Raw genomic sequence first — 23,875 nt, 5'->3', positions numbered from 1 at the left:
AACTCTACATCATCTGCAAAGAAAATGCACAAACTTGCTCCCTTGTAGGATTCTTCAAAAGCGTATAACGAAGCTTGCGTGTTACGCCCCTTGATGTGACTTTTGAAGACGTTATGAAATGTTAAATGCCTCATTCTGTGTGAATTTGCTGTTGCTGTTTTGTGATACAAAATAAACTTCCTTGGGATTGTTTTGCTTTTTTTCACTGAACCTTCTCCAACCAAAGCCAACTTCAGCCCTTGGTAAACTTGCAGATAGTTACTGACCTTAAAATTAGTTTTTAAAAGACCATATGTATGAATCATAATGGAGCTTTGTAGATGAGACAGTGTTGCCTTTCCCTTCCCTTGAATGAGAAAACGGAGTTTTGATTGCCCAGTTGGAATCCTCATGGATTGCAGATCTGTCTTCACTTTCTTGGGTGCCACCTCCACCTTTTTTTTAGTCCTTACATTTGGTTTTTCAAGGTTTCTTTTGAAACCTTGTCGTTAGAAATGTGTAATACAAATTTCCAATAGTCTTCACTTTTATGTTTTCTGTTCATCAGTTTGTTGGTCTTAAATGCTCACTGGAGAGAGCTGTCCGGCGCTGTATCCAAGAATGTTGTTTAATGACACCTGACAGGTGCATTGCGTTCAAGAGTCAGTTTGAGACACTGATTGTGGCACCCCAGGCCGGCAGCTCATCCGTTGCTGCATTTGGGTCAACTATGGAAAATGTTGAGAAGGGGCAGTCGGAGGGGGGGGGGCAGGTGTTACCCACCAATCAGCAGAAACCAACTCACACCTCCTCCAAGTCCCAACGCTGAGGAAAGCAAACATATTTATAAGAAAATGAGCTGTTATTCCAGAAGGGAGAATGCCGTGCTCACTCACTGCTCTCAGTGAATTGCCAGTTTCTACGATCCAACCCAATTCATTTTATTTTTTCAAACAAATTCAGGAAGAATGACCCTGAGTGTTGCTCAGAGTGCCATCTTTCCTTCCATAGCATCCCCTCCCTCCCATCTCTACCTGCCAACACTTTGGGGGACGAAATAAGAGAATCCCGATTATGTACAGTATAAATTGTATTATAGTTTTTGTACTTATGTTTTATGTAAATAGTTTGTCTCATGCAATTGTATGTGAGCATTGAAATAAATCCTACCATTTAGGAAACAGTTTAGTGCAATTCTTCTTCGCATAGCCGCAAAGTCTCTGTGCTCCCGGATGTGCTAAGGCGTGACAGCTCCTTGGAGGGTCCCATCAGAGTGAGACTGGACAGCCTTCTGCACAAATCCCCTATCAAGCTCCTGTTTGTTCTGCAGATCCTCAGGCATCTTGAGTGGTGGCCGAGACTGGCCCCACCAGCCTCACGATGATTCTGTGATACAGTCAAGAAGCGTTAGCAATGTTTCTATGGGTAATGGGACATATGTGACAAGGAAAGCCAATCAGGGTTTTAATTTATTAGGAGTTGGTGTCAGATCCTGTGGAAGGTTAATGTATTAAGTTATATTCATCTCTCCAGCACACCATATTCCGTTATTTCTTGCATAAAACAAGACTTTTCTAGAATGAACTGCTGACTGTCAGTTAGCATGAGCACAGAAGATGCATGGCCCAGGAAGCCCACTCTGTTGAGTGAAAGCCACATTTCATATTTCAGTATTCATGATCCTGTTACCTCTTTCTTTCTCAACTTTTCAATACACAGTTGAATAACACAGGGGTCAGGGGCACTGACGTCAGCAGTTGAAAATCCGCATGTAACTTTTGACCCTCCTCCCCCCCGCCCCGCAAAAAACAACTAATAGCTTACTGTTGACCTTACCAATAACAGAAAGTCGACTAACACATGTATTTTTTATGTTGTATGCATTATATACTTTATTCTTATAATAAAGTAAGCTCGAGATAAGAAAGTGTTATTAAGAAAACCATAAGAGAAAATTTACATTTACAGTCCTTTTCCATATTAATAAAAAATACAAATCATGCATACATTGTTCAACAGCCAACTGTTTGTATGTGTGTATATATATGCATGTACATACATAATATACACACACGTATAGACAAAATATGCATAATTTCATATGTATGTATAATTTTTAAATGACTAAAACGCTGAAAAAGCCCATTTAATATGGAGGCCAAAATTAACATAATAAAAATATATAGTGAAGCATGTTATAATGATTAAGCTGTTCTTAACCACAGGTAATTAAATAATTACTGTTTAAGTGTTTTAAATCTGTATTTGCCCTGATCACTCAGGCTGCCCGCACGCTTAAAAGACCTCACTCCTGGGGCGCCTGGGTGGCGCAGTCGGTTAAGCGTCAGACTTCAGCCAGGTCACGATCTCGCGGTCCGTGAGTTCGAGCCCCGCGTCAGGCTCTGGGCTGATGGCTCGGAGCCTGGAGCCTGTTTCCGATTCTGTGTCTCCCTCTCTCGCTGCCCCTCCCCCGTTCATGCTCTGTCTCTCTCTGTCCCAAAAATAAATAAACGTTGAAAAAAAAAAAAGACCTCACTCCTATTGCAAGGTTGGATGCCTGTTAGTGCTAAAAGAGTCCCAGAAGAAGAATTTCTTAAAGCTTCTCTGGGAGGTCTGTTCTCCCCCCGTTGAGCTTGTTGACAGTCAAAATGGTTATCAGCTCTGGCTGCACGTTATCTGGGGAGTTTTTTGTTTTGGGCTTTGTTTTTGTTTTTAATAAATATCACCCAGACTCCATCCCTGACCAATTCAGTTGGATTCTAAGCATCTCTATTCTATGAAATATTAAAATTTTAAAGCATCCCTTAAAGAACCTACATTTGGCGGTCAGTTTAGAAAGCGAGGGAAATAAACAAGTGCTGTGCCACAATTTTCTTTCTTGTGATTGTTTTCTAGAATCTTCGTGTTTATAGAGATCCATTCTACACCATCTCACACGTGCTTATGTGTCCAGCTTTTCTTTTCAGGGTCTACTTCATTCTTAACAAAATAAGATTGAAACACGATTTAAAGTACTGTTTTGGATCCATTTGAAATATATAATGTAAATTTCCATTTAAAGCGTCTCCTGGCACCCAGCTTGCCAAGAATAAGCAGAAATGATTGAACTTCCTGACTACCCGACTATAGCTATTTAATGTAAAAGGAAATTATCTTTTAAACAATACCCATAATAGTATTATTTTCCTGGAATTACACTTGGTTTATCTTTACAGCAGGTATGATTTTGTTTATAAAATGAATAGCTAACATGGCTATTCTCTCATTAATCAGCTTGGCATAAGTTTTCTTAGGAAGCATTTGAAGCTCTCACCTCACCCCTGCAATCACAGAGCCAGAACCGAAACAAGATGGCATTTGATAAACAACTGTGTGTTTTGGTTGGTTCAGAGTTCATAAGGCCAGCCACCAAAGGCATAACAGAATAAGTAAAGTCCAAAAGTCACCCTTGTAAAATCATTCCTCACATAATATACAGAATTATAAGTGGTCATCTCTAGTTTGAAAAGCTTCTATTAATGTTTTGAAAATGAGCCTCACTGTAGAGACAGAGAAGGCTTTTCTGAATTACTGTTTTCCAATCGTGATGGATATGGGCTGAATTTAGGATTGTGGAAGAGTCAATTGTTCATCACGGTAGCGGTTTCAGAGGCCATCTTTCCTCAGAAAAGTTAGGAGTGGTGAGGACAGTAAATGCCCAACCACAGTTGTCTTCCCCTTCAATTTCCTCCCACGCCTTCACCTCACAATTGCTGTCACTCCTTGTTTCCTGCTAACAGATGCTCCTTACAGGATCTGTGTGCCCTCTGAGATCATGTGTCCCCTGGTCGACATGCCTCGCCGTTCCCTGAGAGAAGGAAGGTGGCGGCCACATCAAGTCACGAGGAAAATCCTGTCAGGAAGATATCCAGGCAGCGATGCCCAAACAGCCCTTCAGAAAGTGGATTCAAGGCAACCCTACAGCTCACAGGACCCCTTCACCCAGCACCTCAAAACACACCATTCTCCTTTGTGACTTCCTCGATAATTTTATCCCCCTTCCTCTGTTTCTTTCCTCACTAGAAGTTCCAAGAATCTAAGTTTTGTGAAAGAGTGGAGTTTTTGAGTGTGAGGTTAACTTTAGGAGAAAGTGGTGAAGTCCCCTCATTTGACAGAGAGGAAAGGATGCCCTGAGGACCCCAGCAGGTGCAGCAGAGACACAGGTTCAAACCTGGCTTGGCAACTCCCCACCAAGGGTGCTTTCCACCCCAGCCTCAATCTCTTCAGACTTCCCTTCACCTGGAAAAAACTAAGCGAATTTCTTACTCCTGCTGAGAATCTCAGTCATCACCTTTAATAACTACGAGCTCTTTAAGAGAAGGTTTCATGGTGTACATTTATCCAACTCCCTCTGCTCAAGCAGTGTCCTGATTCTGCATGTAGGGGGCCTTCCCATTCTTATTCTAGAATCTAGACATAATCTGAAGATAAACAAGACAGAACAAGACATTAGCAAGTTTGCACCCAACTGGAAATCACACGATACTCCACCATTGGGCCCAAAGAGGGGGATGAAATGACGGATGGTGTACATGTCAAGATCTGTTCCCTCAAGTGCCTTGTGTCTTCTGTGGAGACAGAAGTATAAGGAGGTAAATGCACGATCCAGGGAGGACACAGCACATACACCCTTTCAAAGAGGTCATCATCACCTTGTGTTGAAGATTTGGTAGCCCCAAATCTGCTTAGAAAATGGAGGAGGGGGAGACACGCATATAGGCTTTGCTTCCTATCTTCCTTCTCCTCCCCCAGCTTCCTAGATCTTCAACCTGCCCCCAAGGAAATAACAATCTGTTTCTGGTTCGTCCCTTTGCTGAGACCAGAATGCATTATGAGGTCCAGGCTTGGTGGGCCTTTCTGAGAAGAAAAAGAAGGTGTCTTCCCACAAATCTTGGCAGTTATAATTTAACAACATAATTAATTGACACATGTTCCATCCCTTCTGAGTTTGGATAAATGAGACCTGGTGTTTTAAGCCAGGGAGTCCCATAAATAGGGAAAATGCTCATTCTGCTTGAAGACAGCCAAGCAGCCTCTTTTTAGCAATGGTTAGCCTACTGATGGGGAACCATCCCACCACAACTGAACATTACTGTGCTGAGTAACTAATAAGATTTGTGTAAAAGTGATACAATTTGGGCTTATCATTCTCCTCTTTTTGTAAGGCGTGTTGTTGCCCATACCTGCAACTAATTAAGCCATAATTCTTTGGAAATAGTCGTTAAATCAGACACTTAACAAAGATTGAAAAGTAAGGGTAAATTACAAATATTTTGCTGGAACATCTGGTATACTCGGAAAGGAGGTAACCTGGATAGAGGAGAGAATTGGAAAAGGTGACTGTGAAGATTCTAACTGAATCTTTTGTTTGTTTTTTCATCCTAAGGTAGGCAGGTAGGGAACAAACAAAAGACAGAAACCAGCCCAAGGATCACTCTTTCATCTCATTTGGTGCATACAGACTTTTAGTTGCTCTGCTTTTCTTTCTGGAAAATGTAATACCTGCTTCTGAGTGCTTTTCGAGAAACCAATAAATTTTTTTTTTTTCTAATTTATGTCAATGGTACAAACCATTTGCCTGTAACCAGTCAAATGTAACCAGTTTCAGTTATAAACCAAAACATGGAAATGAACAATGGAGATTGTACCTGTGTTCCCAAAGTAAGAATTCTACATCTTTCATGTAATTTTTCTAAAGGTTTTTAAAGTGTTGAGTTATTACACCTTAATGATAATAAAAAGGGGGGGTTGAGATTATTTAGGTCTATTTTCCTCAAAATACACGAAGGGCTGACAACAAGATAAAGTACTATCCAGTGCAGGCTGGCATGATGGATTTCTGTAGGGTCTGTAGTTATTTTGCTTTTAAAGGAGGTTGTGTTTAAAGACTCTGAGCACAAATTTCAAATCATACGGATGATATGAACTCTGCTGATTTTCATACTTGTTAAAAAAATCAGAATTCAGAAATTAGATGATGCTGTACATTTATCACCAATTGATTAGCTAAGTCCAAAAACACAGCCCATACTTCAGAATCTAAGTACCTCTCATCTTGATTTCCACTTTGGTCATCAAATCAAACTGTGGAAAACACAATTCACTACTTTTATCTAACATTTCAAATACCATCACTTCATCATAGAAAATTGCTAAAGAAATTTAGTCTGTCAGTTCCAGAAAAATGTGAAAATAGATATTGGTCTTTTCCCATTATAGAAACAGTAGTTCTAAGTCATTTATATACCTTCTAGGCTTTAAAACATTTTTTTTAACATTTATTTCTGAGACACAGAGACAGAGCACGAGTGGGGGAGGGGCAGAGAGAGACAGAGACACAGAATCCGAAGCAGGCCCCAGACTCTGAGCTGTCAGCACAGAACTTGACATGGGGCTTGAACTCACAAACTGCAGGATTGTGACCTGAGCTGAAGTCGTACCTTTAACCAACAAAAGCCACCCAGACGCCCTGTTTTTTTTCTTTTTTTTTCCCCCATTGAAGATTATGTTCTTTAGAATTTAAGAAAGCTTGCTGTTTATCTCCCTTGGAGTTTTGATCAGTTGAGAAGGAAGAACACTAAGGCAGGATAGTGCTGATCCTGGTAGGCAATGGAAGGGATGGACCAAGATATCTGAGCTGCACAGGGAAGGACCTATCAACAGGCATAAGCTGATAGGAAAAAAAGAAATGTTAGATGAATGCCCAGAACTGAGGCTCCCAGATATCACTGAGTGTATTGCCACTCCTCAGGATTCCCCAGTGACCATTGAGGGATTGCCCACCTCTTAAACCTCACAGTCCTTCCCTCTCTTGTCCCCCATCCTCACCCTCCTCCTCTCTGGCTTCCTCTCCTTTCCTTCCCCCTCACCTCTGTATTCCCCCACGTTGAAATAAACAAATGTTCTTGTAGTAGGTCGGTTTGGTCAGGGAGCTGTGTTATGATCGATCATAAGATCTGGGATGAGAGTGAGGCGGCATCACCTTCACCAGAAGGTTCTCCAGTTTGCCGGGGTCATGAGATACAGTCTAAATTAGGCCTCGTCCTCTCTGGGATGCCCTCCCTCAGAAACCTTCCAAGCGGATCAGCTTCCTTCTGTCTCTCCTCGATGTGCTTTCCTGGTCAGCCCTAAGCTGCGACCATCACTCGGGGCCTGGTGCCAGTGCTTTTGTTGGCAAGGTCAAAAGCAGAAATCCAACCTGGGAGGAGGGGAGGAGCAGGCCCGACTGAGGATTCACCTTTACCCCTCAGAACTTGTGAGACCTGTGTCCAAATGCTGTCAGCTCAGGCGGTGTGGGCAGCAGCTCCTTCTTGAGCAGTCCGGCATGCTGTATGTACGGTCCTCAGTCTCCTCCAATTGTGCTGGCACAGTGTGACAGAGAATGACATCGCCGTGAGGGATGGTACTGCATGATCCCACAGCTGTCCTAAGGCAGCTCCACATGGGAATTCCGGTCTACTGGATACATCTTCAAGACACATGGACCACAGAGAAAGTAATTGGAGCTTTGCTTATGGATATTTCCCAATTTAACAGCCTCTAATCCTTCAGTTTCCAGAGTGAAATGGGAATGTCATGTCTCGGGTAAGAAATCGAAAGGGCCTTCTTTAGCTTCACTCCGGGACAAGTTCCCATCATTATGGCCATGACCCAGCTTAACAGCAGGGTTGTTACATACCAGCTCTGTGTATGTTGGGTGACCAGATGTCCATCTAGCATACACGATCTTTGATGAACAAACTCTAAAGACCAACATGCATGCCCTGGTAGTTGTTCTACAAATCTTGAAAACGGGCATCCAAAGGTGTTGCTGTTTGTTTGAGAATTGCCAATTCAGTGAGGAATGGAACACTGGAAGAAAAGAGAGTCTGAAATGAGCGTGAGTCCAGTGGACGGGTTAGTTTTGACCTCTAATGCCAGGGGGAGCAAGAGAAAACTAACAAGAAAGAAAACCAAGTAAAATCTTAGCCAACACAGATTTAATAAAGTGGAAACATTGAGAATGCTGATTTTTCTAAAACTAATACATCGCTGAACTTCTGACGCTGACGTAGTGGCTGAGGGAAGCTCAGGAGACAGCATGTTTTTGGGCACACACCATTTTCTAGATTTGAAAGACTTTTGTGAACTCCCTCACAAGAGACTAAGGAAGATGCAATCCACATAGTGATAGACAAGAAAACTGTTTATTTTAAACAGGTCTGTGAGGGAGAAACCATGTCTGACTGGATGGCCAGTTCTTAGAGCACATAGTTAACAGTGACAGGTCACTGGTGTCAGCATGACAGGCGGTATCATTGCATTCTCCGATGACCTGAGAGAGGGGACAGGTTTCAGGTGGTCAAACTGCTGAGGGCACAAAGTGTTTAAGCCTGAAAGGACCAAGGGAGAAGAATAAAATGGCTCCCTGAAACCCGGTAGGTCATAATCCAGGGAACCCGTAGGCGATTGCAAAATAACCATATGTGTTATTGCTCTTGGAAGGCATCTTCTAAGCTGTGTGCCAGGCTGGGGAGTCTCCCATCAGTTCTACCTCCCGGAAGAAGCTGTCGGCTTCAACCTCTCCGAGGCTGACATATGGTGGCACCTGGGAATGTGTGTCCGCGGTTAGAGACAGGAAGAGGACTGGGGTTGTACTGGAAAAGAATGATATATAAAAAATGTCAAATGTTGGGAGCAAGACCGCCCCCATCCATGATGAGGTCCATGTCTGGCTCTGCCTCTGAGTGGTTTTTGGCCCTAAATAAAACTGGGGGAATTTGAAAAACAACTTGTACCAGCGACGTCCCGGGAGCAGTAGAGGTGGAGACACATCGCAAGTCTCAGCTTGATGTGAGAATACAACCTTGTGTCTGATTCTGCCAACTTAGCTGTTATGGACCGAAGGCTTCTTTCTCCCGCACCCAAATTCATTTATTGAAGCCATAACCTCCAGTGAGACTGTATCAGGAGATGGTTCCTGGAAGGAAATAATTAACGAGTTCATAACTGTGGGGCTCTGATCCCACAGAATTAGTGTTCCTATTAGAAGAGACACCAGAGAACTCTCTCGCTGTCTGTACATTCACTGAGGAGAGGCCATGAGAGGACACAGTGACGAGGTGGCCAGGCAGCCAGGAAGAGAGTCTTCACCAGAAACCAAATTTGCTGGCACCTTGATCTTGGACTTCTGGCCTCCAGACCTTAAGAATGTCTTTTGTTTAACCACCCTCCCCCCCCCCCCCCCCCCCCCCCTCCCCCCACCCCCCGCCCAGCCTATGCTATTTTGTTATGGCAGCCAGAGCAAGATAATTGACCAGACTGGAAAAAGATGCCGGAAAGCTCCCGGCTTGAGGTATGTTAAGAGAGGCCACTGAGTCCATTCAAATATGCAGACTTTTATTAGTTCAGGAGTAACAGTGATGAAACATAGGGAAAAACATTCAGTTTTCTGCCCTCCGAAAGTTCACGATGCAAGGGGAGAGAGGGACTCTGTGCATGAAACATAATACAACATGGCTAAAATCACACCGCTGTGGGAAGCTCAGGTCAGGAGCGATGGGGTTGCCCAACGCCTATGGTTAATCTCCTCAACAGTTTGTTCTTTGACGTGAGTTCAGGCCTTTGGAATACATCACATTTTAATAGCTTGAGAGTATTAAGTTCGTGTGTTCTGAAACATTTTTTCCAAACTTTTGTGAAACATATTAATTTTCTCAAACTAGTTTACCATCCTTTGTTTAAATTATTTGAGAAGAAAAAAATGAAAAATTATTTGCATGTCCTTGATAACACTAAATATAATAATTATAGCTATATGTTAAGTAGATGGATGGACGGATGGATGGATAGATGATAAATAGATAGATGACAGATTTTGAAATCTTTCAAAGTGCATACGCATATCTTTTAAGGAATGGAATCTTCAGAGTATGGTTCATGGAAGGAGGTGTGATTGTCCCTTTAGGAGTGAAGATTATTTAGTGACATTCCTAAGGTCACACAGCAAAGCCAAGGTTGCCCATGGCTAGATCAAAACTTTCCTACAACTGTCTGAGCACTTGAACCCTAAACAAGCCTGGTGTTTAAAAACATGTGAAGTGCTTTCAAAGGTCAGCCTGAGGGGAAGAAAACAAGAAGAGGTAGTGGGAGACAGTAAAAAGGGTCCAGAGAGAGAGAGACAGTGCCTGACAGACAGACAGACTGATGGCGAATCAGACAGTCTGGGCTCCAGGAATTAGAAACTTCCTCCAGAACAAGAGAGAAAGGCAGTGTGGGAGTGCACGGGAACAAAGAGGAAGGGGCAGGTCCCCTCAGCCCTGGCTCCTCTCTTCCCCAGGATCCTCGTGGCTGCCATAGCTTTCTCTGTGTGATCCTGAAATTCATGGCCCCTCTACACCAGGAGCCCCCACGGGGCTACCACCTACCTTTTTCTTGTTTCTACCTGGTGGCCCGCTGCACACCAGCACTAGAAGGTGCCCAGGCGATGTCTTCTGGGTAGACGGGTTGAGGAGAGAAGACTAGTGGGTGTTTACACACACCCGCAGATATGCATGACAGCTGGAAAGTCTCTGTTCTGAATCTAGAACGTGCTCCTGTTTCCTGAAGGGACAAAGGGAACACACACTCGCTCGCGTAAGCATGACAGCGAGAAGGGCTCCTCTGTGAATTTGGAGAAACATATTTCATGGACTTGTAGTCACTTAAGCTTAACTCACCGTAAAATACAGTATTTTTTTTATTTTTTTTAACGTTTTATTTATTTTTGCGACAGAGAGAGACAGAGCATGAACGGGGGAGGGGCAGAGAGAGGGAGACACAGAATCGGAAGCAGGCTCCAGGCTCTGAGCCATCAGCCCAGAGCCCAACGCGGGGCTCGAACTCACGGACCGCGAGATCGTGACCTGAGCTGAAGTCGGACGCTTAACCGACTGAGCCACCCAGGCACCCTTAAAATACAACATTTTTAAGCACATACCTAAGCCCAGATCCCACGTTTAGAGCATCTGAAGCTTATATAACTTAAAGGGGACTTTTGAAAGGAAAGGAGGACAAAATTCCCAGTGCAAAATCAAACGTGAAAAAAAGTATTTATTTAGATTTTAGAAAGTGCAACAAATTTCAAATTAAAAAAAAATGATAGAAACTGCTTATCTGATCAAGTCAAGAAAAACAACAGAGCGCTTGTGTTAATCACCTGGCAACCCATTCTAGAATAATTTCCCATATGTCTTGCTTGCATGCCCTTGGACCCAGCATACAATAACGCTTGTAATGTCTTTCTCCATCGTGAGAATAGAAAATAATTGTTAAGCCAAGTTGATTTATCTTTATCAGTAACGTGTGTTATGTGGAATCACAGGTGAAATTTGAGGATTTGATTTCTAAAATTTTCTAACATTTCTAAAATTTCTCAAGGGTTCCAAATTTGGAACACTTCTGTCCACTTCCATTTCTGTGCGAGCTGAGGCAGCAGATGATTACTTACACAGACCGGATCTTTCTCCTCCATTACTGGCAGACTTCAGGGGCTGTGCCCAGGACAGCCCTCTCACCCCTCACCTCTGCATCAGGCACGTGGAGGACACGAGAGAGGGAGGTGACGCGGAGGTGACTGCCAGCCTCGTGCGCCCGTGTCTCCACGCCCAAGCTGAATGTATCCCCATCTCAGTCGCCCGATAGACCCCCCCCTCCAGAAATGCCACCAGTCACTTCAGCACCTCCTGATACAAGCAGACATGTGATGGAGAGAGAGGGAACCAGAACGGAATGGGGGAGGGATCTCCACGGCAGTGGAATCGTTGACCACATTTTAGAAGACCACACGGCCGCGTGCAGGTGAGGGTCCGGGGGCCCCCGCTTGTACGCCCCGAGGTGTGAGGTCCGGGCTGGATATTGAGAAGTCAGAGTTGGTGAGGACAACGAAATGTACATGCAGTTCTCTCCCAGGAGACCTGGACCCCTGATGGCAGGGAGGTGACGTTGGGCTGGGTTCCCCCAGAAGCTCTGCCCTTTACTGGCTGGTGACTTCGGAGCTGTTGACTTCTCCGTGCCTCGAGTTCTCACCTGTAAATGGAGATAATAAGAGCACCTACGACATAAGGTTCCCTTGACGATTCATTGAGCAAGTGCAAGGAAAGAATGTAGCATAAGGCCTGGACACATACAAATTGCTCAACAAATATGTCATTGCTATCGTTGTTTTTATCATGAGTGAGAGAGTCATGTGGATAATACATAAAGAATTTCACGGAACACTCTGGCACCTGGGGCTGTTGTACGGTTAATGTTTTTGTTTATTTATTTATTTTGAAGGAGAGGGAGAGAAGGAGAGCCTGAGCGGGGGAGGACAGAGAGAGGGAGAGAGAGAGAATCCCGAGCAGGCTCCATGGTGTCAGTGGAGAGCCGGACGCCGGGCTCGAACTCACGAACCACAAGCTGACACTTAACCAACTGAGCCACCCAGGCACCCCGGTTACAGTGAAATTGTACAGCACAGTTAAAAAAAAATTTTTTTTTAATCCCATGGCAGTGGAAGAGGGGAAATGTGCTTTTTGTCTGCATCCATGATGGGGAAATAGTGAACCAGTTTGGTCAGATGCATATTTGGGGGACTGTTTAAGAGTTCCACAACACGTAAATAAGTTATGATTATCTAGTATAGAGGTGCCCGTGGGAAGGGAAACGTTTAGACTCTCGATTGTTCTGTGGAATAGAGAATAACCTGTTCAAAGAAAGCCGTCCCCTGGTTTCGCATTGTGACAGAAAGACCTTTTTAAACACGTACCATTCTTATAGCTCTTAGGAAGGAAGGCTTGCTTTATACCTAAGGTAACATTCTCTTTTAGCATGAATTATTTCAACAAAGAGTGTGATACTTTAACTTGTTCAAAAATTACAGAACAGATAGAGTTTCTGTGGTCAGAAGCTAAGGTTGCTAATTATGTTGGGCTGTCAGCCCTTGAGATAACCAGAGAAAGAAGGTTTTTTTTGAAGACAGGTGGTTTGAGTGTTCATTTCTATTCTCCTTTTCTATCATCAAAAGAAATGGCGATGGAAAGTCCCTCGGGGTGAAAAAAAAAGCCTAAAATCCAGCCTCCTAACTTCCCTTCAGAACATGGGGACTAAGGTCCTCATCACTTCACCTAACTGCTCCGAAAAAGGAGACGAAAATCCGCCTCTGAAACCATATTTTATAGTCAGGATAGACGAATTCTCACTTGACCTTTTTACTTTGCGTTTTCACCGTTTCGTATGTTCCCCAGTTTTCCAGTAACCACGATTGGGAAAATGTGCAAAGTATTCCCAGATTCAGACCGCACGGGTCGTGGCATTTACCAGAAGGGTGTTACTGGGATGAAGGGGGCCGCGAGTAAGGGACAAGATGTGAAAACACAAAGTCAGCTGCAGAGGAAAGGAGCACGTCTCACCCGCAGCCGGACCAAAGCATCGGCGGGATTCTCCTTGCACACGCTGGCATACGCATAAAGTAGCCTTCGCCAAATGCTGGCGTTCAAGGGCAGCGGAAAAAGAGAACTTCTTAGGAACTAAACGTCAACGTAAGCATGCGTTTTTAGTTGTGGTGGTACAGTCCAAAGGGGAGGCACCAACAGGAGAATCAAAAGTCTGGCTACCTGTGGCCAGCCAAGACGGAAGCATGTGGACCCTCCCTGCGCTGAGGCCATTCTGCCCCCAGGGCCGGAACCGGATCCAGAACCAGCCTGAAGACGGTTAGCGGCATTGGCTTCGAGCTGCACGGCCGATGCCACTGAGCCTTTGGCAAGTTTCTGGAACCTGGGAGATGAGGTTTTTTTTTTTTTTTTTTAGGAGAATGAGAGCGGTTGTGGGGTAAAGTGTGGGAATGTGGGTAAGACCCCGAGTCCTGGGTCTAGAAAGGGGTCCAGTGACTTCTCTGAAAGGGACAGTGGAACCTGGATAATACTTCTGCAATGATTTAGTTTCCAATTTTCTCTTCCAGGTATTCTGTGGCGGTTCCCCTCCCCCCCTTGTCACCTGTGCCCTTTGAACTAAGGGCTCACAGCCACGTGCAAGCAGGGAGAGGCCAGAGGAGGCCAAGTCCTTCCCGTGTCCAGTCTGTCCAGGGCCACAGAGCCCCCCCCCCCCCCACTGGCTCCTGCTGTGGAAAGTGGTGGAGGCCCCAGGGACCGGGGCCCACTGTGGTGAGAAACCGGTGGCCCCGAGACGGCGCAAGACAAGCCAGGACACAGTCCAAGGGGCTGTGCAGGTGGGAGGGATCCAGGTAGGGGTGGCCAGGTAGACAGCGGGTTGGATGGAATGTTGACCTTGAACCTCCACGAGATCAGAGGCCTCGGCCGCAGATAAACGCATGGCTCTTGTGTATAACTGTTCCCTGTGCGGCTTTAAACATTTTTTTGAGTATTTTAAGGAAAAGGTGGCGGTGCATTGGAGTCTTGGCCGTGTGTCAGGGAGGCTGGATGGGGATGCTGGCAGGAGAGGGTGGGAAGCAGGGAGACGGGACCCAGGGTACATGTGGCCTTTCCCCAGTCCTGGAACCGAGACCCCTGCTGGGGTGCTGCTTCAAGGAGCCCTTCTCCGTGAGGGCTGTGTGAGCCTCAGCGGAAATTCAGCGCAGGCTCGCTGTCGCAGTGCGGAGGGACACGAGTGGCGCAGAAAGCTGTCTCCGCTTGTATGTGGGACCGTCCGCCGAGCCCTGGGGCCCAGGGAACAAGCGTCAGCACCCTCGGTGACACCGCTGGGTTTCCCAGAGGGATGTGTGCGGCGGCCCAACTCCCGGCAGGTGGAGGGGCAGAAGTTACTGGATTGAGGGAGGGAAGCGGGCCCGGGTGAGGAGAAGGGGCCCTTCCTGTGATGTGGCTGCGGGTTGGCTCCGCCCGTGAACACGGCCCCCGGGGCTCCGGCTGTCCTGGGCGACAGGTGGCAGCGGGGCGGGAGCGCCTGGGCAGGCCCCGTGCAGCCCTGTGGAGCACCCACGGAGCACCTGTGCAGATCGGAGGAGCATCCCGGAGTACCCCGGGAGCACCCCGCGTACCTGCGGAGCACCCGAGGAGCCCCTTGCACATCGTAGGAGCACCTGCGGAGCACCCCGGGAGCACCCGGCAGCATCTTCCGAGCGGGCGGGGTGTGAATGGTGAACCCACGGGTGGCCCTCAGCTGCACGCGCACCCGCTCCCGCCCACCTGCTGCCGACCTCCCCGCAGAAGGGCCCGGGTCAGAGAACGTGCACCTGTCAGCCGCACGTGAGTGTGAACGCGCGTGAACCCCGGAGTCACGGGAGAACCGCACCTGCTCGCCAGGTGCAGTCGAGGAATCGGAGGGTCTGTCCGGAAGTGGACGACCCATCACTGCACGGGGTGGGGGTGGGGGGTCCCGAGAGCCCCTTTCTGGAAGTGACAGGTGGGTGAGGCCGGCACGACACCCCTGTCCCCGGGTTTGGCGCCGTCTGTGCGGAGATGGGGCCCCCGTGCGTCACGGAGCACGTGAGGGCAGAGCTGCTACTTCTCCGTGTTCCGCCCCGTGTTCGCGTCTTCACACACTGGGGGCCACTCGCTGCATCGGCCACCGACCTCGTCCAGCTGCCCCCGCTCCGAGGAGCCACCTGCGCCCACTTGAACCAACAGAATTTAGAGCAAACCGACGTTTTCGCAGCAGCCGGGTCTAAACCCGGATCTCCTGTGTGGTGGGAGCAGTCCCCTAGGAAGACGCCTTTCTGAAAATCCGCGTCTTTCCCGAAAGGTACGTGGAACCGAGGCTGCGAGGCCGGAGTCAGCTGCGGGTTGGGCATTCGTTACTGGGCTGCATCCACCTGCCGCGTGTGCTCAGGGGTGCTGAGGGGGAGCCCGGGTGAGGAGGCCGCTGTGCCGGCCCCGGGGACCGCGAGGGCGGGGGGGGGTGGTCAGGGCGCAGGGGGATCCCCGAGATGGGAATGGGCCGCTGACCTGAAAAGTCGGCGATGGTGCAGATGAAGGGCGGGTGCGGGGAGGGGGGCTACAAACCAGTGGTTGGACTTTTCTGGCAAAGCAGGAGCAGGTGGGTGGGAGGAAGGGAGGGCGCCTGGGGCCCCAGGCGGTGCAGTGAGGCTGGGGGCCGGGTGTGTGTGTGTGTGTGGGGGGGTGTCTGAGGGAGCAGCGAGTGTGTGGGGAGGGGGCGAGGAGCCAGGAGTCAGATCAGGAGGAGCCCCTAAGGGGGCAGTGGGGGTGGGGAGCAGCTCTGTCAAATCACAAAAACGACTCTTACACCCTGTGGACCAGCGGCTTTATCCCTTGTCAGCTGTGCAACTCGTTCTTTTTAAGCTAAAACAACCACGGGTGCAGGGCAGTGAAGGGGCGGGTTTGGCTGAGGCGCGGGGACACCTGCTGTTGCTGGTCAGCTCTGGGAGGACCCCGCACACTGGGAGGCCCTGCTGGGAAGGGTGGTGCATCGCAGACCCCGGGGCGCCGCCGGAGTTAAGAGGATTTGCAATTTCAGACCGAGAGAGAGAGAGAGAGAGAGAGAGAGAGAGAGAGAAGGAGAGAGGGGAGGTGGGGAGGGAATGAAGGGCCTGGGCAGGGCTGGGGCATTCCCTAAGGAGGGGCCCCCATCCCTGGCAGTCAGCAGCTGTCCCTGTGATAACCTGGAGAGCCGGATGTGGGGTGAGCTCAGTGCCTAGAACGTAGCCAACTGTCTTGTGTATCTTCCAACCCATCACTTTAGCCTCCCAATGCAGTCAGGCTATTTTCTGGAAGCTCTTCAGAAAACAAGTTTCAACAGTGCAGTAAAATATAAAAGGGGGCCTAGGTAACACTAATTCCTATTGTTGGACTGTATAAAAAGTTTCTGGGGCTTGTAAAGGTTACTCTTGGTGAGACAATGAGACAACGCCCTTTGAATCTGTTTCTCGTACCCTGAGGGGTGACAGCTCACCACCTTGCCAAGTTCAATGTGGTAATGAACAGAAAAGGATTAGATGCTTGGAAACAATGGAGAGGAAGGGATTTAGGGGGGAATCCAGGTATGTCTCGCTCCTACATCCATACTTCAATAACTGGGCATTGTTATTTGCAAAATTTTGACAGCCTTAAGCAGGTTAACACAGGAAACTCACAAATGATTCATGACAGGGAATATTGCCAATATTCAGTCTTCTTTGAAATGATAATTATCATGTTTGTTACATTACATTGGAAAAAGCTGTTCTGTGTTGCTCTTACAATACCTGAATAGCGTGACCTGTATGTCCCAAATCCCCCATTTTCATGCTGCCCACTCTGGACATACTCAAAGAGTATTTCTGAGGAAATTCAATGAATTTACAGAAGAGGTTGTCATACTTAAGACTTTACCATCCAGAAAGTGCTACCCAAATCCCTAATGTCCCTTAAATTAAGTGTTTTGTTAAAATGGAAGATTGTGCATGTTCTAATTGAGGGGATAGATGTTCTTGGGGAGAGGTGGAGGGGCACACTCGGAACAAGACGGGGTTTCTGCAAGGACTGTATTTTTGTGTTGGAAGCAACTGGAAATGAACCTCTTGTACAGAGTCAAGAGCTGGGAAGGCAGTCTTATCCACGACGTAAAGAGGAACAGCCTGTGCTCACACATAGGAACCTCATGCCTGTGTGGGGTTGTCCATGAGAAAGAAGAACCCATTCCCTGTGAGGTCTAATGCAGAACTAAATGCCTAGAGCCAGCCTGTAATGAGAAGATCTTCTCTGTACGCACCCTCACAACATTTTAAAAGCAAACTCTAAAATGATTAAGCCAATCTAAAATAATACAATTGACCAGGACCAGTCCCACTACTCTATACAGGACCAAAATAAAATTCAAAATTAGACAACACGGATTCACAAATTTCAACACCCATTAGCAAAATGCCAAGCATGCAAAAAAGCAAGACAGCATGACTTAGAGCAAGGAGAATGATACATTAATTAACAATCACCCTGCAAATTACAGAGATAGGTAATAAAATTAGCAGATAGAAAAGTAAAGCAGCAGCTACAAATAACCCTTGATGCTCAAGAATATAAAGGGAAGCACATACTTGATGAGGAAAGTAATGCAAGCTATAATTATAAGCATATGAAAAAGATAGAAATGAAACTTCTAGATATGAAAAATACAATACCTGGAACAAAAACTGTGTCAGAAGAAAAGAGTAGTGAATGGAAGGCACCCAGAATGAGGAAAAGAGAGAAACAAGACTAGAAAAATAAACAAAGCATCAGTGGCTTGTGCATCATATCAAACAGTCTCACTTATACATAATCATTGTCTGAAAAGAATAGAAGAAAAGAAGGGGGAGAAATAATGACCAAAAATGTACCGCCTTTGAGGGAAATTACAAACCCACATAGTCGGGAAGATCAACAAACCTCTTGAAGTAGAAAGTTGAAGAAAATGACAAGGAGCATCATCACCACATTTCTGGAAACCACGAATAAAGACAACACCTTAAAAGCACCTAGAGAAAAACAAGACATTCGATAGAGGAAGCAAACTAAGAGAACAGCAGACTTCTGGACAGAAACTATACGAACAAGGGGAATGGAGTGGCCCATCTGAACTACTGGTAAGAAATTTCGTCAACTGAAAATTCTAGCATGGGGAAAATATGTTTTAAAAACAGGCAAAAAACCACTTGTTCATGAAGTGAAAGATGAGGAAATCCCTTGCCAATAAACCTTCACTACAGGAAGTGTTAAAGAGAGTTCCTCAGAAAGGAGGATACCAGCTGGGGGAAATGGTTCTAAACAAAGCAATGTTGAGGGCTGGAAATGATTAATGTATGGGTAATAGGAAAGAGATTTTTTGTATTGGTTATTTCTCTAAAAGATAAACGACCGTTTAAAGTAAAAATAGGAACAATGTGTTACATGTTGATTACATGTGTAGAGATAGTATACAGTGCGTGGGGCGGCAGAGTGGAAGGGAAGAGGGGACATGGAAATGTATTATTTAGGTCCAGAATTAGACTCCTAGTTAAGGTCTTCTATGAAACAAACTTGTATAGTCCTTTCCAAAAAATGACTGAGGGACAATTGGATATATCCGTATAGAAAAATAAGTCACAATACTTAATTATACTTTATACATAAACCGACTCAAAACATATCAGATCTAAAGGCAAAAGCTAAAAGTACAGACCTTCTAGGCTAAAATTTTTTGTGGCATTGAATTAGGCAAAAGATTTCTGGGATTAAAAAGCAGAGCCTGTGAAAGAAAACTGTAATAAATGACACTTTGTCAAAATTTAAAACTTGCTGTTTAAAAGACGGTCCATGAGATGAAAGAGGCAAGCCATACTGTGGAAGAAAAGATGGGCTAAAAAAAAAAAATCTAAAGAGTCACTTGTGTCTAGAATATTTAAAGCCAAGATACAACAGCAAATAGGTCACAGAATTTGCACATGCACTTCACAAGAGATATTTTTTCACAAAAATAGTGGAAAAATAGTCGACCTCTTAGTGACCAGGACATGCAAGTTAGGACCACACCGAGATCCTGCTGCACAGTCACTGCCATGTCTAAAATTTAAAACACTGGAGGGGCGCCTGGGTGGCGTAGTCGGTTAAGCGTCCGACTTCAGCCAGGTCACGATCTCGCGGCCCGTGAGTTCGAGCCCCGCGTCGGGCTCTGGGCTGATGGCTCAGAGCCTGGATCCTGCTTCCGATTCTGTGTCTCCCTCTGTCTCTGCCCCTCCCCCGTTCATGCTCTGTCTCTCTCTGTCCCAAAAATAAAAATAAACGCTGAAAAAAAAATTAAAAAAAAAAACAAATAAAACACTGGCAATATGTATTGGTTGGAATGCGGAACAAGGAGAACTGTTTCATAACTGGTGAAAACACAAAATGGAATAGCCATATTGGAAAATAGGTTGGCCGTTATTTTTTTATGCAACTAAACATATGTTTATTATGAAGCCCCAAAATCCATCCTAGATATTTACTCAAGAAGAAATGAGAACATCTGTCGATACAAAGATTTGTGGGCATTTGTTCATAGTAGCAAATCAGTGAAAACAGCCCAAATGTCCAGCATCTAACTAGCAAATGTTAAACAAATTGTGGTATATCTATGAAATGAAACATGGCTCAGGAATAGAAACTACGGATACGTACGACTGCATTAATTTTTTTTCAACATTTATTTATTTTGGGGACAGAGAGAGACAGAGCATGAACGGGGGAGGGGCAGAGAGAGGGGGAGACACAGAATCAGAAACAGGCTCCAGGCTCTGAGCCATCAGCCCAGAGCCCGACACGGGGCTCGAACTCACGGACCGCGAGATCGTGACCTGGCTGAAGTCGGACGCTTAACCGACTGCGCCACCCAGGCGCCCCACGTACGACTACATTAAATGAATTTCAAGAGCATTATACTAAGTGAAACAAACAAGACACACACAGGGACTTTACATGGTCTATTATTCCCTTTACATGAAATTCTAGAAAAGGCAAAATAATAGTGACAGAAAGCAGATTTGGGGTTGCCGGGGGCCTGGGGTTGGGGTAGGGAGCACATCATCTCCAAGGAAAATTTCAGGGGTAATAGAAATGACTTTTATGGTTACATTAATGTATCTATTTGTCAAAGATTATCAAAGTTTACCCTTGAAGTTCATTTTGTATTATGTATATATCTCAGTATTGCTGCTGGGAAAAAAATATTAGTCCAGAACTGATAAAATGTTGTGGGCCAGGCAGAGATAAATGTAAAACTTTCTCACTACAAGGTTTCCACACCTAGAGACGAAGTGTTATCTCCCCGAAACAGCTCCCCCCCCAACCCATAAGGTAAAGAAAGAACATGAGCACACAGAGGACATCCCTCCATGAGGAATGCGGCCTTCGGTTGGTGAACATTTGGGTTATTTCTAGTTTGCAGCTATTTTAAATCTCAAGGAAGGATTTAAAAATAAGTATACGTAATATACTCGCAAAGTTAATAGATAGGGTAGAATCTGTAAGTCAAGAATGGGGCATGATGCACAAAGAAGAGGGAAATTCAGAGAAACCATCAAATTAAAAAAATCTGTAATTTGGGGAGAAAAAATCTCAAAGGGTAAATGGTAAATTGGATATTACTGGCAGGAAGTCTGTAATTAGAGGATAGAACTGAGGACATACAGCAAACAGAACCAGAGTTAATGAGAGTTAAGAGTCATCACATGAGGATAGAGAGGATTTAATGTTCACCTAAGGCTGAAGATGGGAATAGAGAAAGACAGAGATCTCTTTTAGCGAGATCTAAAAACACTGTCGGGTACCAGCTTATACTATCTTGCCTAGATTGCTTACGGTTAATAAAAATGAAACCATTAGACGTTTGGAAAAAATAGAGAAGAAAAGATTTAGGGGCAAAAAATCCAAGACCTGTCTTAATGTCCCCGTATATTCTAGAAATCAACCAAACAAATGACAAATTCTTCGAACAGTAATTTGTCAAACAGGGATTACTGTCTGTCCATCAAAGACTGCCATTCCCCAACCATAGTCCTCCCCAGACAGTGGCTACCCAGGGAGGGGCCTTATTTCCCTATCCTAGAGCCTTTAAATGGCCAGGAACGTGAACAGTGGAAAATGGTAGGTGTTGGGCGCCTGGGTGGCTCAGTCGGGTGAGCGTCCCACTTCGGCTCAGGTCATGATCTCACAGTTTGTGGGTTTGAGCCGTCCGTGCTGACAGCTCGGAGCCTAAAACCTGCTTCGGATTCTGTGTCTCCCTCTCTGTCTGCCCCTCCCCTGCTCGTACTTCATTTCTCTCTCTCTCGAAAGTAAATAAACATTAAAAAATTCTAAAAAGAAAAGAAAATGATATGTGTCACTACTGCTATGAGTCTCTCCCAGCCTCGCTCATGTACCAGTTGAAGGTACGCTGTGAGTCCTTAGAAGGTCACATGTTGGCTGAGGCATTGGTGTTGCCACCAGGAGCCCTAAAAGACCCAGCATGACCAGTTTGAGGGTCATTCGTGTTGTTGACATATCAACGGTTCCTTTCCCACCCCCGCAGCCCAACACCCGCGTGTTTACCTGGAAGGGTATATGTGCACAACAACCAAACTTTCGTGGTGTTTGAACCATCGTGCAGTGTGAGGTCTATTTGTTAAACAAATCAGCTTATCCTAAATGTGACCAAAGCATCATTTAATGTTTCTATAGTTCTATAGAAACATGTTTTTTTAAAAAAAGAAACATGGTTTCTCTATTAGGAACTTACCCCTTTGAACTTCTTAGAAGATAATTGTAGCCTTTTTCAAGGCTGTTGTTTGCTCAGTAAGTTCTGCCTGCTGTATCAACAGGGATAAATGAGGGGGGAAATGGCTCCTATTCAGAAACAGAACTTGATCTTGTGCATTGTATGTTTTTCCAAATGTTTGCCCAAAGTAATCAGAGTACCTTATTAGAAAAAGAAAAAAGTTGTTATTTTCTTGAAGGCACTGAGATTTTACGTTATGGTTTTGAAACGCCCAAGGTCACAGGACCTATTCCAGTACCTAGAATGTCAAACACCTGTGAAAGATCACTGCTGGGCTCATGGGAATTATGAATTGATGAGAAATGGAATAGAGGAATTTCAGCATCTACTAAGAAGATACTTTAAGGACTTTTAGGAGAAAAAAAATATTTTTTAATGTTTATTTATTTTTGAGAGAGAGAGAGAGAGAGAGCGAGCGAGCTTGCGTGGAGAGGGGAATACAGAGAGAAAGAAAGAGAGAATCCCAAGCAGGCTGCCCCAGCAGAGCAGAACCCGATGTGGGGCTCGAACCCACGAACCTGTGAGATCATGACCTGAACCGAAATGAAGAGTTGGGAGCTCAACTGACTGAGCCACCCAGGAGCCCAAAGGAGAAAAATCTTCTAAAGATTGAGGCCGTGAGGTGAGGTTTTAGGAACATTAATTACCAACTCTCACAGAAGCTGCTAGATCTCGCCACGTTTCTGCTTGCCACTGACTGCAAAGCCGCCATGGCACCCACCTGCTTGTCTCACTGCATTTCTCCAACGTGGACAAGATAGAAATGATGTTGAGTCACTGATGTAGGCGATGAGAAGGTGCGGGTGCCTCCACGTGGAAATACACTAAAATAACAGCAAACGTCGGTCATTTTATGGCATTCACGCAGTAGAGTTATGTGAAGATGTTGGATTACAGGACATACGAATATCCTGAAAAGTAAATGTGGGAGAGGGTCATTTTGAAGAAAGATCTTTGGACTAGCCACCAACAGATTCAGCCCCAGTCCTTCATCAACGGGTGCGGTATGGGAAGGCAAAATGGTACAGCTTCTGGGGAGAATGATTTATCATTTTCTTATAATTTCTCATTCCGTGTACATTTTCCACTTGAGCCAGAGACCGCATTCCCAGAGAAATGAAGGTTGATGTGCACACAAGTACCTGTGCACGAATGTTTGCAGCACTGGCGTCTGAAATGTTTCTGCTCTTCTTGGCAAGTGGTCTTTTCCTTCCTGCAACTCAAGTGCTGTCTCTACTCCAGACAGGAAGCGGTGAGGGGGTGAGGATGAACCACCGCCGCACTGCCTCGTTGTCCCCTGTGGTGAAACGTCCAGGTGCGAGAGAGGTTGGAGAATGTCTCTACCTGGCATCTTGCAATTCCAAACAAAGGAAGGATTCTTTGGGGGAATAAACCTGCCATCCAGAGGTGATTGCTAACATGTAATGCTCATTTTATTAGGAGGCAACAAATATTTTTGTAAATATGGATACGAGTACTTTTCACATCCACTTTTCTCCTCTGAACATTGAGCGTGAATATGGCCCAGGCAGCAAGCTGTTTGCGTCTCCATCACGGTAATTGGCTTCCAGTTCCCCTGTCAGAAGTGTAGGATCTCTGTTTGGGGGAATTTAGGCGGTGTCCAAGTGTTGTTAGAAACCAG

General features: G+C 45.6%; 1 long non-coding RNA gene across 1 annotated transcript; it reads right to left on the bottom strand.

Moving 5' to 3' along the window:
• Window positions 1–2,235: 2,235 nt before the first annotated feature.
• Window positions 2,236–2,725, bottom strand: LOC121040842 (uncharacterized). The gene is made up of 2 exons (XR_005795476.1): window positions 2,511–2,725; window positions 2,236–2,283 (listed from the first exon to the last, which is right to left on the bottom strand). It is a non-coding gene; the product is annotated as an uncharacterized LOC121040842 (long non-coding RNA).
• Window positions 2,726–23,875: the final 21,150 nt, after the last annotated feature.

The sequence above is a fragment of the Herpailurus yagouaroundi genome, unplaced genomic scaffold, assembly GCF_014898765.1.
Source record: "Herpailurus yagouaroundi ecotype Mexico unplaced genomic scaffold, PumYag 29, whole genome shotgun sequence".
Lineage (NCBI taxonomy): Eukaryota > Metazoa > Chordata > Mammalia > Carnivora > Felidae > Herpailurus > Herpailurus yagouaroundi.
This window is presented reverse-complemented; position numbering and strand designations above follow the sequence as displayed.